A 16,745-nucleotide genomic window follows, 5' to 3' on the forward strand; every position below is an offset into this window, starting at 1 on the left:
TGCTGCACCAGCCCTTCAGGAATATAGTCATCCTTGTTGATTAATATTTAAAACAAAATGTTATGGTTCATTTCACACATTTTACACACACATGTCCTCAGTGTCACAGTCAGTAACACCTCTACAGTGCATACATCTCCCCCTCAAAAGGCAATCTACAGTAATATGTATGTCCTGACCCTGGTTCTCAGCGATGTGAAACATCTCATAAAGTCTCATTCACCTGATTCAATTTCAGAAAGGGAACAACAAAGCCGCTAACCAAGCCGATAACCTGACACCCCCTCCTGAGTCCCTCCCTCCCTCCCTCCCATCCATCCTCTTTAGTCATGAAGCCCAGTGGTCCAGACCCTCCCAGGGTTACCCAAGGGCATCTGCATTATGATGGAACCCTGATGATATATTTTATTAGTGTGAGAGGAGAGGGGGGCCAGGGGGAATCTATTATGGTGCCACAAGGTGGGTTAAAGGATAAGAGTTTAATGAGGATTGGGGAATATCAAGATGTGGGTGAGGAGGAGGGGGCGTTACTGGTCAGGGCAGGAGTGTGTGTGTGTGTGTGTGTGTGTGTGTGTGTGTGTGTGTGTGTGTGTGTGTGTGTGTGTGTGTGTGTGTGTGTGTGTGTGTGTGTGTACGCATATATGGGTGTGAATGTGTGTCACCATGCTGGCTCCATGTGTGGGACAGAGACGTCCAAGGTGGACAAAGGATGTGGAGACCAAGTGGCTGTTCTCTCGTCACTCAGCAGCTGCTGTGTGGGATTCTGCTAATGAGGGACATCTATGGATCACCATGGTGCTGTTCCGCTCCGCACTGTCAAAATCCTGTTCATTTAGCTCTTCAGTGTGGGAAAATGGACACAAATGGACCCACAGTTTCATTTGGGTCCATTTTTACAGTCAAGAGTTGCTTAACCACATAAACCCTTTATACTTCATTGACCAGGTGCACCGCTTTTTTCCCCTCTACACCAAATCTCTTCACCGAAAATAGCTGATCTACAGGATCATAACGCATTGCATTACTTGCGACATGGTGTGAGCTTGTAGATCGTCTATTTTCGCTGAATGTTCACCTATATTATGAGATGCCCAGAATTGGGACGCTAGGTTTCATGAGGTTTGGTGCAGAGGGAAAAAAGGGAGGGGGGCCAAGTATAGACACCTGGGGGACCCCGGTCAACTGAACTATATAGGGTTAAAGTGGTTAACAGGTTGTGTCTTACAATGAAGCCAGTCTTCGATATTCGTTATGGTTCAGTGAATTGTATAAGTTTTATTTCATATGAGGTATACTACATTGAATATTTGTAGAAAATGCTGATGATACAGGGGTATTTCAGCAGAAGTTTACTAGTAGATAATACAATTTTGTTAGAAAATATCACACCGGTGGCTTTTCCCCCTTTTGTCCTCTGTGAGAAATGTGCCCAAGACAATTCAGATCTTGATGATAATAGCAGATAAACGTTCATTATTGGGCATTTCTGGGTGAGAGCGCCTTACAGTAACGCAGCATCTTTTTCCTATCAGTTCTCACTGAATGTGATTTATGGGGTGTTATGCTGAGAAACTGACATGGAAACTAGACAAAAAGAAATATCTGTCTTTGGGAGAAAATCTCTTGCACCTGTGGCTTATTGTGTGTGTGTGTGTGTGTGTGTGTGTGTGTGTGTGTGTGTGTGTGTGTGTGTGTGTGTGTGTGTGTGTGTGTGTGTGTGTGTGTGTGTGTGTGTGTGTGTGTGTGTGTGTGTGTGTGTGTGTGTGTGTGTGTGTGTGTGTGTGTGTGTGTGTGTGTGTGTGTGTGTGTGTGTGTGTGTGTGTTTTTTCGCTCTAACTACAGTCAGCGGGACATGATGTATTATCGCCGTGTTTCATATTTTCCAAAATGGTGATGCGTTGTACCAAACAGTCTCTCAGTGTGTGTGTGAGTGTACACACTACACAGCAAAATCCTCAGTGTTAATAGTATCCATTTGTAACTTTGAGAGTTTGGGTCCATTCGGTTACATTTGTATACTCTGAGTTAAATTCACACTCAACGTTTTACAGTGCATATACAGGCCTGCCTGAGCATCATGGGGCGTGTGTGGGTGTGAGTGAGTGGGGGAGGTTGTGTGTGTGTGTGTCTGTCTGCTGTGGTTCACTGTCAGTCGTGTCCCAGTTAGTAGACAGGCGCGGCGGGTCCCTCAGGGAGCCGCACAGCTAGCGCTCCCTCATACATCAGCCTGACAGGGGAAGCCGCTGAAAGGCCGGACAGGGGCTGCTTTGCAGACCACGCTTTGGCTCGCCTGCTAGCCGTGAAACAACAACTCAATGTTATCAGCCTGCCTCAGCCCTCCTTCTGATGTCAGAGTGTTTTATTAATCAGAGAGAACCCACTGTAGTTCCTCCTGGCCCCTGTATAATCTGTCTAGACTCCTGTTTGAATTGTCTACACACTACACACACAAGCACGCACACACACACACACACACACACACACACACACACACACACACACACACACACACGCACACTGTTCAGGTGCGACAGAGGCGGAGAGAACTAGTGATACTTTGCTTTGAAAGAATGTGTTTACACTGCGAGAATCCGTTTTTTTGCTGAAAAGAAACATGGGTAATTTGGTGTGATTTCAGTCCTCACATCTCAAAATGCAGAAAACGGAATAGAATCAGCTGTGTTTTCTTTTTTAAACCCTAGTATATACTTAGTTGGGGAGTCTCTCCCAGGGGCCTGTACTAGAACCCTTCCCTTTTTTTCCATCTACACAAAATCTCTTCACCCCCAGGATAGGGATGCGAGGGTTCATGTGGTTAACCACTTAAACCCTCTTAGACTTAGTAAACTGGACCTGAGTTAGCTCTGTACTTACTACTTGGACCGCTTTTTCCCGTCTACACCAAACATCTTTGCCAAAAATAGCCAATCTACAAGCTCACAATGCATTGCCTTTGTAGGTCTGCAATCTTTGGCTAATGTTCCCCCAGAATATGGATGCTAGGGTTCCAAAGCCTGCTTTCAAAAGCAGAAGCTGGATCAGAAGGTACCATTGTGTTGTGTTTTGCATCAAGTCCTGCATTGGGTCAGTTGGCCTTCGCCCAGTGTGCAGATGAGGGCAGATTGGACGAGGGGAGGCTGGCCGGCGGCTCTCATTCAGAAGATGTAGGGTGTGTGAGCCAGGCCTTGACATGTGTTGTCAAAGGGCCGTGACCCCTGACCTCGCTCCAAAGACACTGACCCGGCCCTACCCCCCATTCTTTTCACACCATCCAATCAGATGTCCTTGTGTCCAGTCCACTGGCCAGATGGCTATCTGATAAAGAACAGAGGGATACAGTGGTTAGATTTAAAAAATAGAAAATATTGGCAGCATGATGCATTAAAATGACCACAACCGCATTTAAACAGAGCATTTAGACTTGTGGGATATTGGAGGATTAGTTGCAGTGCCTCCCCCCCCCCCCCCCCCAAAAAGCTATTTTTATTGCACTTTGAATTTTGAATTCAAAGTCCAATAAATTTGGTCAACCGGATTGTATTCGGTCGACTTGCCAAATTGCATCGACCCTACTGTAGCCTAATAATGCAAATGTTAACTTTTCTGCCAAGCAAGACAATCTCCCAACTGCGAAAACGTATTCCTTCCTTCCAATGTCAAATACATCTGAGCATTAGCTGTAGAGGAAAAAAAATAAATCTTAGGATGGGAGAGCGATCAATCATTTGAGCGAGTGAATAGAGAAATGGTACTCTGGAGAGTCGTGTAGACCCTCCTTAATGGAATGGATATTAAAGCCATTCAAGTGCGGCCAATTTATGCCATTTCTCATCCCATTGTTCTGTTCACTCTATCAAATTAGCCCCAAACCTGGGGCCAAACCAATCAACCAAGTGTCAAACACAAGGTGCAAACGGTTGTGTGTGTTGTTTTCTTTTACGCTTCGTGTTTGAGCGAATGAACCCGTCTCTGCATTTATCCCAGATCGCATGCGTGCGTATTATGTCTGCATGTGTGTTATATATGTATGGTGAGTATATGAGTGTTTTGCAGTGCATGTGCGTGTTGAGGAGGCATGTATAATGCCTGGATCAGCTGTGCTGTGCAGGGGGATTAAAATGAGCGCACTGCCGGCTCATTTCCATTCCCATCTGTCTGCTGACCTCTGGGAAGCCCTGAAAGCTCACATGGTGCATCCCTGTGGCCCCTGACGGCCCTGTCTGCCCAGCGCTGACCCCGCCGGGCCAAGAGAACACTCCTCCGTTCTACAACGCGTCCCAACTCCACGCCTTCCCCACTCTGAGTCACCACTCTGATTCAGACTGAGCGCCTCTCTCCCTTTCACCCCCTGCGGCACAGATACAGATAGTATAATTATTATCACTGTGAATCCAGTCTCGGTGTGATGTGTACTCTTCAGATGCAAAGCGTAAAAATGAGGGCTGATTGATTTTATATCGATATGAGACTGAGACTAGACATCGTTTGGGATTTTGTGTATCCTAATATTGTGATATGGCATAAGCGTTTGGTCTTTTCCTGGTTTTAATCGCTTAAGCCTTATGTTATACTTTCAAAAATAGCTAAATTAGCCGATCTACAAGTTCACAACGCATAGTGATGCGTTGCATTGTGAGATTGTAGATCTGCTATTTTAGCCATTTCTGTTTACATTTTGAAAAAGGTTATCGTCACAACAAGATATTATCGTCACAATATTGATATCAAGGTGTTTGGTGAAAAAATATTGTGATATTTGAATTTTCAAATGGCCCAGCCCTATCGCACAGCCCTAGTAAAAATTACACTGGTTGGTTGGGGGGGGGGGGGGGGCACACGACCTCTCCACTGACCAGCTTGCGGAGAGGAGCATCACCTCATCTGTGAAATGTCTGTTGGAGGGAGAGAGCCTAGACCGGGGCAGGGGCAGCATGTCAGGGGGGGAAGGGGCGTTGAGAGCTCCCAGGGGTTGTGCCCTCAATTCTCCTAGGGGTGACCCCATGTTAAAAGGGTGTCAGCTGGGGCTCTGTCATGGGTGATGTGTGCTAAAGACCTGCCGCCTCCTTTGTCCACGAGCCGCGCCTTTCAGAGGCTGTGAAGTGCAGCCATTTTTCTTTGTTAATGTCCTGTTTCTCTCGGTGGTGCGTGGGCAGGTCTCTAACCCCCACCCCCCACACCCCCAGTCCCCCACGTGGGAAATCTATGCTTTTGCTGTGTCACTGGTCATCCTCACAGAGTCAGACTGGAGCCAGTAGTGCTGAATGTCGTCTGTCTGTCTGTCTGTCTCTCTCTCTGGCTGTCTGTCTGGCACATATGGCGTTTTACTTAAATCAGTGGTTCTGAAACCTTTTAATTTCAAGGACACCCATAACTCTCAAGAGTTACAGACCTGTAAGGGTCCCTGGACCCCACTTTGAGAACCACTGACTTAAATGTTTTGAATTCCGTTTTGAAGTTGACTTATCATAGCACACCCAAATCTGCAGTGTTAATTGAACTCTGAGAGTTGTTGGGTGGTGCCCGGTGCTTCTGCCAGTTAGTTTACAGACCATATGCGCGTGCCATCTCCCAATAAGTGCACGGGCCCATTTTCGAATAAGACCCCCATCTTGTCTTGCATGTCTCGCCTCTCGTATCCTCAACGGTTCATGTGTCATCTCATGAAAAGTTTTCGTGCAGAATCGTTCAGCCACGTCATGTACCCAATTTGAGCATGTCATAATAGGAAACATTTGGTGAAAATAGGCGAACATTCGACGAAAATAGGCAAAATTCAGGAAAATTTTCTCGCAACGCGTCATGTTTACTTTTGGCGAAGAGATTCGTTGTAGAGGGGGGAAAGGAAGGGACCAAGTACAGTATATAGAGCAGTGGTTCTCAAAATGGGGTCCTGGCCAGGGACCCTGAGGGTTCCTTGAGGGGGTTCCAAATGGATCCTTACAGGTCTATAACTCTGAGTGTGTACAAATGTTCCATTTATTTTGTACACTCTCACAGTTATGGTGGGGGGGGGGTCTTTGAAATTAAAAAGTTTGAAAACGACTGATATATAGGGTTTAAGGCGTTAAAACAGTGGTTTCCAAACCTTTTCATATCACGGTATTTATTTGGCATTTGAGCCACGGACCACCGCTTGATGACATTTAGCCTCTCAGACCCAAGACTTAATTGATGTGGTACCATAGGAGAGATGACAGGCAAAACTTTGATCAAAAATAACAATCATTTAATTAGGTAATGCAGAAGTTTAACAATAATTTAACTCTTGAGAGCTTAAAATGAAACCAAATGGACCCGTAAAGGGTCCATTTGGTTTCATTTTACACTCTCAAGAGTTAAAGATCTATAAGGGTCCATTTGGTTACCAACTCTCCATCATTTAGCTGGGGACTACCTGGAACCCCCTCAAGGACCACTGGCGGTCCCTGGACCACTGGTTGAGAACCACTGGGTGATGCTGAGAACCACACGGGTGATGCTGTGCCAGTTGTGGGACACAGCTCTTGTATAAGCAGCAGAGAGTGACGGAGGAGGATGATGATGATTAGTGCAGATCATTGAGGGTGATGAGACGGTTTGGAGGAGAACTGCTCTGGCTGTGACTGCAGTGGAGACAGACATCCAGCCCAGCCAGTCAGCCGGGCGGAGGAACAGATGCCCCGTGTCGGGTCGGCGTCGGTGTTATTCTACAATCATCATCAATTCCTCCTCGATCACCTCCTGATTTCCAGCTCTCTCTTGTGATTAAGAGTTAAGCCCATCTGCTGTAAGAGACAGGAAATCCTGGAATCTGCATCTGCTGAGCTACTAAGCTGCTGCAGCCAGGGAGGGTTTAAACTCTCATAATCCCGCATCACTCCCTGGAATGCAAGGGAACCCGAGTCCGTATATCTCCAAAACCATCGTCGACCCCTGGACAACATCTCCAGGAGCTATGGAGGGAGGGAGGGAGGCGCAAGGCAGACAGGCCTTAAAACGAACAAGTCTGTTCGTTTACATCGTCAGCCAGGGCGAAATGTGCACTCCCTTCCAAAGCCTCCTCCCACCCCCCCCCGGCCCACTCGCAGCATCCTCGCGATTTATCGCCCCGTCCCTCTGGTATTCAGCAATTAGAACATGAATTGGACGTGAGAGAGTATGTATTTATGGAGGCGCAAAGACAGGCAGACAGCCGCAGATTGTAAGAGCAATATTCAAATTGTTATGAGCTTGTAGATCGGCTATTTGTGCCGCACGATACCATTGTATGATAAAGTATAAATAGGGCTTAAGTGGTTAAGATTAAGAATAAGGATTCAAAAGACAGTTTTCTACTTCGAAGGGTTAGGGTGTTTATGGAATGAAAGTCGATCGATCGATTAAAGTATTTACGATGTTTCGCGCCAAAAATGGTCAATCTACAAGCTCACAACGCGTTGCATGATCGAGATGCTTGTGGATGTTGAAAAAGAATAATCGTTCATTAATCAAAACATTTGAAATTGTGATTCGAAGTCATATCGCTCAGCCCTAGCCCTACTGTGAGACCACATTGGAGATGTAGATAATAATGTAAGATAATGCAGTGGTTCTCAAAGTGGGGTCCTTGGGGGGGTCCCAGGGGGTCCCCAGCAAAATGTGTTGATAATCACAATCATTTAACCACTATCCATATTTTATACATTGACAATTAAACAATAGCAGATATACAGGCTCGCAGCACGGCATGAAGTGCTTGTACATGTGCTATTTTTTTATTTTTGAACTTTTGAATAATTTTGCATTTTTTAACACCAATTCATTTTAATCTTTTATTGTGGGGGTCCCTGACACAAAGCATTTTCAAATGAGTGTCCGTGGCTAAATGCATATAAATGTGGGGGTCCTTGACATGAAAAAGTTTGAGAACCACTGTGCTAATGGATCTCCAGTCAGAGAAGAAACAGGCCCTGCTGGCGCCATATGACAAACCCGACATGCTGCTGGTGCCTACGGCCCGCCCACCAGCCAGCCACCTCCACAGCTATCAGGAGGATTAGCTCACACGGCTAAACCAAACAGACTGCTCAGTGTGTTCAGACAGAATTTGTTCCAAAAAAATCTCATCCCATGCCTCCAGTTTCGATGGCTAATGGCTCACAATCAGGCTGCTCTCCAGCTCCATGTTTGCAGTGGTTGCGGTGCCAAATTGCTGCATGCATTGCAGCCTACGAAGAAGGAGAAATGAATGTTTTAGGGATTTATGCCACTTACTAGCGTGCCGGGATATGCATAATTTATTTTAGGATTAGGTCGGTTTAGATTTAACTTTGAACTCTCCGCATAGTTCAGAAGAGAGAGAGACAGGAGAGAGAGAGAGAGAGAGACATGTGTGTGCGCATGTTCACCTGCCGCAAACATAATAGCTCGAAAGCGCAATTTGGGGTCTGCCACAGTCTGCGAGGTGGATATTGGTGTGCGCACGATTTGTGGTGCACACGCGAGCGTGCCTCTCAATATTCAGAGGCCTCTTCCAGACCGCACACACACACTCGCACTCGCGCTCAGGAAGGACTTGTTCTCGGCACGCATGCAGGCTGGATTCTCCTCCGTGCGCTTGTGATTGGAGGGTGGCTGCGGTTGCTAAGCAGAGCTGCTCTTCCTGTGCTAAATAAGAACTTGGTGTGCTCTCTGGCTGGTGGGCTGAGAGAAGCGTGCCAGAGCTGAGTACGCACGCACACACGCACACATGCACGCACACACGTACGCACGCACCGCAGACTGTCTTACAGAGTTCAGACCTAACCCTCCTCCATTCAGTGTCCATCCTCTTTCTGACCTCCATAAGACAACTCCGACAGTCCCTCCCCCTCCTCTTCCTCCTTCTCCTCTTCGTCGTCCCGCTGCGGTGCTCTAGAACTCAGACCTCCCGCTCCGCTCTGCACCACGCATGTCTTGCACCGGGTCGGCAGCGTGCATAGTCCTCACTTCATCACCGAGACCCCCCTCCACCGATACCTCCCCCTGCCGAACCGCCGACGTTCACCTTCTCCACTTAACGCCTCCTCAATGCTGTGAGACACACAACGTACACACACACACACACACAAACACAAACTCACACACGCATACACACAGACACACACACGTGCAGAGACCTCTCTCCTCCTCCCTCCTCCGCTGTCAGCTCTCCCGTTGAGCTCCTCCCGTACCCTGCAGCGTGCTTGGATCTCCACCTCCACTGTACTGTAGCACATACTGTACGCGTCTGTATTCAGACTGGCCTACATACTGCGCACTGTAGTGTACATCGTTATCAGGGGCGCAGCAGAGAAACCCTGGGCCCCCTGACACCTGGGCTCCTGGGACCCCTAATAATATTAGCTAAACTGACGCATTAAAAAATGTGGTGTGCATCGACGCCCCTATTTTCTTGACAAAGTAGGAGTATTATATTTTTAATGCTCGCTGATATTGAGTACTTAAGAGCATTTTCAATGTTGCAATTTTTGTTTAGCAATTTTCAACCACTTGAACCCCAGCATCCATCCATATTCTGGGGGGAACATTAGCCAAAAATAGCAGATCTACAAGCTCACAATGCGTCGCATTGCGACGTGTTGTGAGCTTGTAGATCTGCCTTTTTTGACAAAGAGATTTTGTGTAGACAGTCAAGAAAGCGTTCCAAGTACAGAGGCAACTCGGGTACAGTTTACGAAGTCTTGATAAATGCAACAATTACAAAAATACATTTCATTTTTGCTTAATTGTATGCTGAGCAGGATTTAACCCCCTTGAAGTACAGTAGCTTTAACGTTACGTATCCTGAAATGATACTACTCAGTCATTACTTTTGGCCTAGCTAGCAGTTGTTCATTGCCAAGTAGCTAATTACAATTATGTCTGCACCTCCTGGGTTATGGGATCTAAACAACTGATGGGTCCCTCCGGGTGATGGGAACAATGTTGCTTAGAAACATACAGCAGTCCCTTCGGGTAGTAGTGGGGATGTTGTTGCTTGTAAACACAGATCCTTGCAAGATGTTTTTACTGGTGACAAGCAGCAAAATTATACTCAGTTCACCTTTAAAATACTCTCAACACAAGGCGGGCATTCAAGAAAGAAAACAGAAAAGTAGGTAAATGTGAGTAGACGGAGGTTTGTGCCATCGGCGTGTATTTTAGCCTGGTGTCTTTGCCGTGTTCCAGGACCCCTGTCCAGCTCTGGGCCCCCTGAATCATTCAGTGTTTCTCCCCTTACCGTGCCCTGGTGCTATAAAAAAAAAAAACATTTTGAAGATTTTTTGAAACATTTTAACAACTAAAATCTGGTAAACAAAATATGTTTAGCTGTGGGGAGTCTGTGGATAAATTATATATGAATTTGGGGTCCTTGACATTTGAGAACCACTGGTTTAAACAACATTAGGAAGCAAGACCGAAATAAACAACTACAAAAGAAAAAAACTGAATGTACATTCCTAGAAAGCAAGAAGCTATCGGTAACAGCAGCTCTGCTCTGGTTGTTCATATCAGTTGAATCTCTGTGCATTAGGCAAGTGGGTATAATGAGTCCATATGACAAGCCCAAAAAAACTCAACCCGCGACTACCAGTATATACGACTTTACAGAAAAACAAGCCCAAAGTCGCTTATTATAAGCAGACCTGGCAACACTGCCCCTGACATAATATATGCTACAGTATGATTGGGAAACCAGTCAGATTGAAAAAGGTGCACTCGTTTTCACCGATGGAGGAGCGCCGTCTGAAGGGGACTTGAGCTACGAGAGGCACCGCCGAGCGAGCGAGTCGCCGTGCGAACGTTGCGAAGTCACCTTCAGACATCTCAACGCCGTCCGAGTTATGTTCCGATAGAGACAGAATCGTAAATCATCTTTCCCCTAGTCTCGGTGCCTCCGAGACGTCAACACCGCCTCGCGCACATTTATAATCTAAATGTGCAAAGTAACTAGTAACTAAAGCTGTCAAATAATTGTAGTGGAGTAAAACGTACAATATTTGCCTCTGAGATGTAGTGGAGTAGAACTATGTATTGAAAAATGGAAAAACTCAAAGTAAAGTTCCTCAAAATTGTACTTAGTACAGTACTTGAGTAAATGTTCTCAAAACTCCACCCTCCATTCATCCATCCCTCCATCCATCCATCCATCTATCTACAGGCTATTGCTCTGCTCAAAGCGTGTCTGCATCTAGCTACCAAGAGAGTGAGAGGGCGAGCAAGGGAGGGAGGGAAGGAGAGAAGCATGTGCTAGTGATGTCGGGATGACCTAATAATCAGCCTCCATCTCCGTCTCCGGGCTAGACTCAAGAGCCTGCTGAGGGGGGACAAATGAATGGCATCCTCCTCATTTTCCTCGTCCTGTTTTGTTGTGCCTTATTAGGGGACGGCTGTCATATTTGGTGTCTGCTCTGCCTCTGGGACAGTGTGTCTGATACATAATCTAATAGCGTCGTCTCCTTCCCTCTTGACATCCGTCTCACAGTCTGCCAGCGACGCACTGAATCCGCCGTCTACTGGCTGACGTGGTCGTCTGCTCCTATAGGCTGTTATTTGTCAGGGTCAGAGCTTCGGGCTGCAGCAGCAACTATTTGCGTGTGGGTGAGAAGCGGTGAGCCCCCCGCGCGCGCCTCTCGGACCAGCTCGACAACCACTTCTTCACAGAGGACAGGGCCACGCACACGGCATTGTTAGTGACTGCCCTGTGTCCAATGAATTCAACACAGCTGTCCTGCATCGGGGGGGGGGGGGGGGGGGGGCTTATCTATGAAGTGTTACAGTAACTCCCCCCTCTCCCGCGGCTCTGTCATGGTCAGCCCCCCTTCGCCACATCAGTGTCTGACCAGTTGGGCCCTTTCTCACTTTGACTTTGTTCTACTTGCTATTCACAGGAAGCTCCCTCTTTCAGAAAAATCACGTGTCGCTGCAAACGTGTCACCCCTTATTTGTCACTAGCAAAGTCTCTGTGTGTCCCCCCCCCCCCCCCCCCCGCCTTCCCCATCTCTCTCTCTCTCTCACACACACACACACACACACACACACACACACACACACACACACACACACACACACACACACACACACACACACACACACACACACACACACACACACACACACCCTCCCTCTCACCGCTCTCTCTGTTTATAAGTGCACCCCAGAGCTCACATCCAGAGAGACAGGCGTACAGAAGAGGCATGGTAGCTCTTGTGCAGGTGTCATGAGAGTAGCAGGGCAGCCCTGCACAGCACAGCACAGCACAGCACTGCACAGCACTGCACTGCGGTGCTGTACGGTGCTATGCTGGGCTGCCCTGCGGGGCTGCCAGCCCTCCCTGTGCTCGTGGCGTTGACAGCCGCCCGGCTTTATTTGCAGCCAGACGGCGACGAGCGCAGACACACCAGACCAGCCACGGGCCTGAAATAGAGGCTGCAACGCGGCGGGCCCTGCACGCTTGATCCTATAATGAGGAAGACTATTATAAGCCTTTCTGTGTCTTAAGGCCACGGAATGGCCAGTGTCAAAGAGAAGAGTTTAGCCCACACATCATCATCTTAGAAAGAAAAAAAAAAAAGCTGCTTTTCAGATTATCATCAATAACTTGGTAATCAGCTCTCCATTTAGCAACAACGACAACTGCTTAATCTGTGTGACAATGTTAAGTGAAGGTGCAATGATCTTTTGACTGTCTGATCAAAGACCCCTGGGCAGGAAGACATTTTCCTAAATAAAAGTGAAAATAGCAGATCTGCTGTGAGCCTGGAGATCTGTTATTTTTCGCTGCACGATACCGTCGTATGTCAAAGCATATAACAGGGTGGTTAAGAATAAAAATGTACAGAACAGTTTTCTGCTGGAAAATATGAAGGTTAACAATACTGTAACATAAGCTGATATTTTGGCTAGTAATCAATTCACCTATGAACCTGCCCCCCCGTCAGTCGATCAGACTAAATCAGATGCAGAGTGGGAGCGGTGCATCGGCAGGTCAAGGCCTCCATCCCATATGGTATGTATGAATTATTCCAGTGATAATAACGAGGGCATTGTTGGTGAACTCGTCTCTCACAAAGACGCTCCATCTCTCCACGTCCATATTTAATTCTCCCTCTTTCAGCCGCTCAACTGTACACAGGCCGCGGATAGAATGAGCTTCCAAAGGGATTAGTCGCCCTATCATCATCACAGCTCCCTAATTTCTCTGCCTTTTGTTGTGGTGCAGGCCGCACTAAATAGGATAAAGGGCCTTGGCTGGACACAGTGGGAGGAAGTCGCTTTTGTGTGGCCGGCAGGTGCAGTGGAGTGACAGTTTTTTTGTTTTTTGGATCTAGGCCTATGCGTCAAAAAGTGTGCATGCCTGCATGTATGTGTGTACAGTAGTGTGCGTGTAATGTGTTATGTATGTGTGTGTGTGTGTGTGTGTGTGTGTGTGACTGTGTGTGTGTTATATCTATCCAGGCCAGTAGGGTATATCTTCCCCCTACAGCCGAGTGCGGCTGAGACACACCAGGATCCTCTGGAACTCGAATTGAACCCTCAATCACAGGGCTCCTCGGGGGTTTGCAGTAAATTCTTCAGGCGAATGGTTTTCTCTCTCTTTGCCTCACATCTGGTGAACAGCGCTCGCACCCCTGTCATCTTTTACAGCGTTGAGGTCATTTCCACCCTATCGGTAAAGTGGAAACACATGATGTGTGCAGGGTTCGGCCTTAATGGGGTGGGGCTGGCATGGACCAGCATCCAACACAGCTTTACAGCAGGCAAAAGAGCTGCCAAAACAGCCTTTCTGTGGAACCCCTCCAAATGGTCAAATTAAAGACATTTGCGGTGATACGTTACAAAATATTGCCTTAGAGTGCTCGGATTAGTTTTTGCATTGGACTGTTATGTTTGCAATTTAAAAAATTCAAATAATTATTAACATATGCACAGGCCTAGATGCATAACAGCATATTAACCACTTTCATATATACAGTCCCCCAGGGCTCTATACGTTTTTCCCTCTACACCAAATCTCTTTGTTACAGATGTCCGATATCTGATTTTTCTTTTCGCCTAATGTATGCCCCAGAATAAGGATGTGGTTAGGTTTGTTTAGGCAACTAAAGCATATTATTACCATGTGTGACAAAAATACCGACTTAGAAATGGACTTATGGGATACTTCTCATCTCTTTCTTCACATTTCTTGGATATTTGATGTCAGTGTTCAAAGCTGTTGTCTTTCCTCCAAACTCTTTGACATTCTCTTTCCTTCTTAGGCCTAATAACTTTATTGATTCCAACTGCTGTGTTGGACATTTGGGTATATGCCTTGGCAGGCACACACCAGCAGCAATATTGTGGATTTCCTCAGTTCTGTGCCCTCCTCTAACCTTCCTCTGCATGTTTATAATTCATGTGAATCTAGACCTAAGTAATGTGTGCAAGATTAGCGGAAACTTTTAACAGCACATTTTACATAAGATAAATGACTGTCCATTATCAATCCATAGTGCTTTATGGCTTTTACGACAACACAAAAAGCCTACGGCAATGTGTTTCTTTATGAATAAATGACCAATGAGAACTTGTAACAGTACAATCCATTTAAATGGGTTATAAAAGGTTATAAATGTAGCTAATAGAGCTAACATTTGCAGTAAGTTTATTTCTGAAAGTAAGTAGGATTCTTTTCCTACACTAAGTATGCTAACCAGATTATTACAGTGGAGTATGCGTGGTTTATATTTTGTCAAGGACAGATAAATGCTTTCTCTGTCTCTTCTGAGTAACATGGCTTTCTATTTTACGGTCCCTAAACCTGTTTCCAAGCAAATTCCAGCCACGCTGTGGTTTCCATTTTGTGACAGACAGAGCTGCAGTGTAAAAAATGGGGTTGGCTGCAGCCAGTCAGCCGGTTCCCACTGCCGTCTGTGGGTAGACTAGCAAAGAGTGGCTGCTGGGAATGGCTGCATGGATTTTTATTTCCGCTGTCCGAGAGGACTCATAGACTGCAGCAAGGCTCGTTATTGAGGGCACACTCCTCTATGTACTGCATGCCTTCTGTCCTCATTCCCTCTGCAGCAGCTTTAGCTGCTCTGCCTTTGTTCTCTCTTCTTGGCTTGAAACTGGAGAATATGGAGAGAAGTGCTGAGGCGGCAGTTAGCTTGGCTGCCCACAACTCCTGCTACCGCACAGGAGAAAACAGAGCACAGACACCCACCCCCAGAGCTCAAGTCTACACATTTCCACTAGGCCAAATCACAGGGATGCTCTAGTTTAATTCATCACGCTCGCTCGCTCTCGAGCCGTGCGCACAGTTTGCCGAATGCTTCTTACATTCTGTCCTGTCTGCCCTTTATTACCTCAGCTGCTTCTGTCACTTTTCACAAATGTCTGAATTAAACGTTTCACTCTTACTCTCAAAAATTCAAAGTTGTGTTTGTGTATTGACCAAATGCCCTCTGGCCAATCGGCTCTGCGGGCCAGTGTGAAGGGTCCCATAGACTTGTTCTTCAGAGGCGTTAAACAGCAGCCTTGCAGAGTGGCTGAAGGGACAGTAAACTTTTATCACGCTAATAACCCCAAGTCACAGCTACCCTAATGGTTTAGGCAGCCATGCCAGGGGTTGCCAGGAGGTCAGGTTGAATTGCAGGACATAAATGTTAGTTTCCAACTGCTAGAACAAATAAAGTAGGTGGAAAGGAGGGGCATCTGAGGTGAGCAGAGGAGAAGGGGGGGGTCAGTTATTATTGGGAGAGCAGATAATCACTTCAATTGATTTGCAGTAAAAGAAAGGAAGCCATTGATTGGACCGGTCCCTTTATAAAGTGGGGATCTGTGCCCTTTTAACCCTCCCAGACTACACTAAACTCTGCACACACACAGACCGCTTGGAATGCACCCCAAAATGGAGTGCACCCCCAAAAGTCACGACCAGAGGTTGAAACGCAGAAAAGAGTTGATCGAGCAGCATTGATCAGGGCCTCGATAATGAATGCTGGTTTTGTTAATGGCGTTTAAATTCAGGCTCTCCCACAGATTCTCGTCCCACTGGCTGAGGTGGACCGGGCCTGAGAGTGTTTGCTTTAGGTGAAGTCAGTCCTGGAACAGAATGTTGTGAACCGCGGGCCAGACTGTGGTTCTGTGGTTCAGCTTTAACCTGAATGCAGACGGCTCCGTTTGTTTTGTTTTCCCCGTTTCTCAGGGAGAAATTTAGAGGCTGCCAAAGTCCTGCGCTCACGCCCACGGCACGCAAATAAAACCCCCTCACATAAAAATACAAAATATAAAGTGTACCTGGGTGTAGCCACTACATCTGGACTGCGCCGCCACAGTGCTGTAGTACATAACCACTGCGTGTGTGTGACGTGAGACTTATGTCCAGCTCTCTCTCCATTTCTCTGTCTGTCTCTCTGTCTGTCTCTCTCTCTCTCTCTCTCTCTCTCTCTCTCTCTCTCTCTCTCATCTTGTAAAAGGGCTCTCTGGGAGATGAGATGGCGTTGATTGTTTCGGTGGCAGGATGTTTGTGTGTTTTGTTCCTGGCCTTTTCATAAATGCCAGTTTTTATGTTGCTGAGGTCAACTGGTTTTACTAGACTGGAGAGGCAAGTCCAGAGGCAAGAAGGCCTCCCCGCCATCTGGCCGCCATAAAAGGGGGGTCCGGGAGATTTTTAGTGGGGGTTTATGGGACGGTAGGGGTGAGACACGGAGGAGAAGGGAGACAGAGTGGATGGTGGACTCTAGTTGCCCCTGAGCCGCAAAGCTTCCTCCGCAGTCTGAATG

General features: G+C 46.8%; 1 protein-coding gene across 2 annotated transcripts in view; it reads left to right on the forward strand.

Moving 5' to 3' along the window:
- Positions 1–16,745, forward strand: part of skib (v-ski avian sarcoma viral oncogene homolog b) — a 47,012-nt gene that overhangs the window by 1,602 nt on the left and 28,665 nt on the right. The window lies entirely within an intron of this gene.

This window comes from Gymnoscopelus braueri (genome assembly GCF_963280865.1).
Source record: "Gymnoscopelus braueri genome assembly, chromosome: 3".
NCBI classification, from domain to species: Eukaryota; Metazoa; Chordata; class Actinopteri; order Myctophiformes; family Myctophidae; genus Gymnoscopelus; species Gymnoscopelus braueri.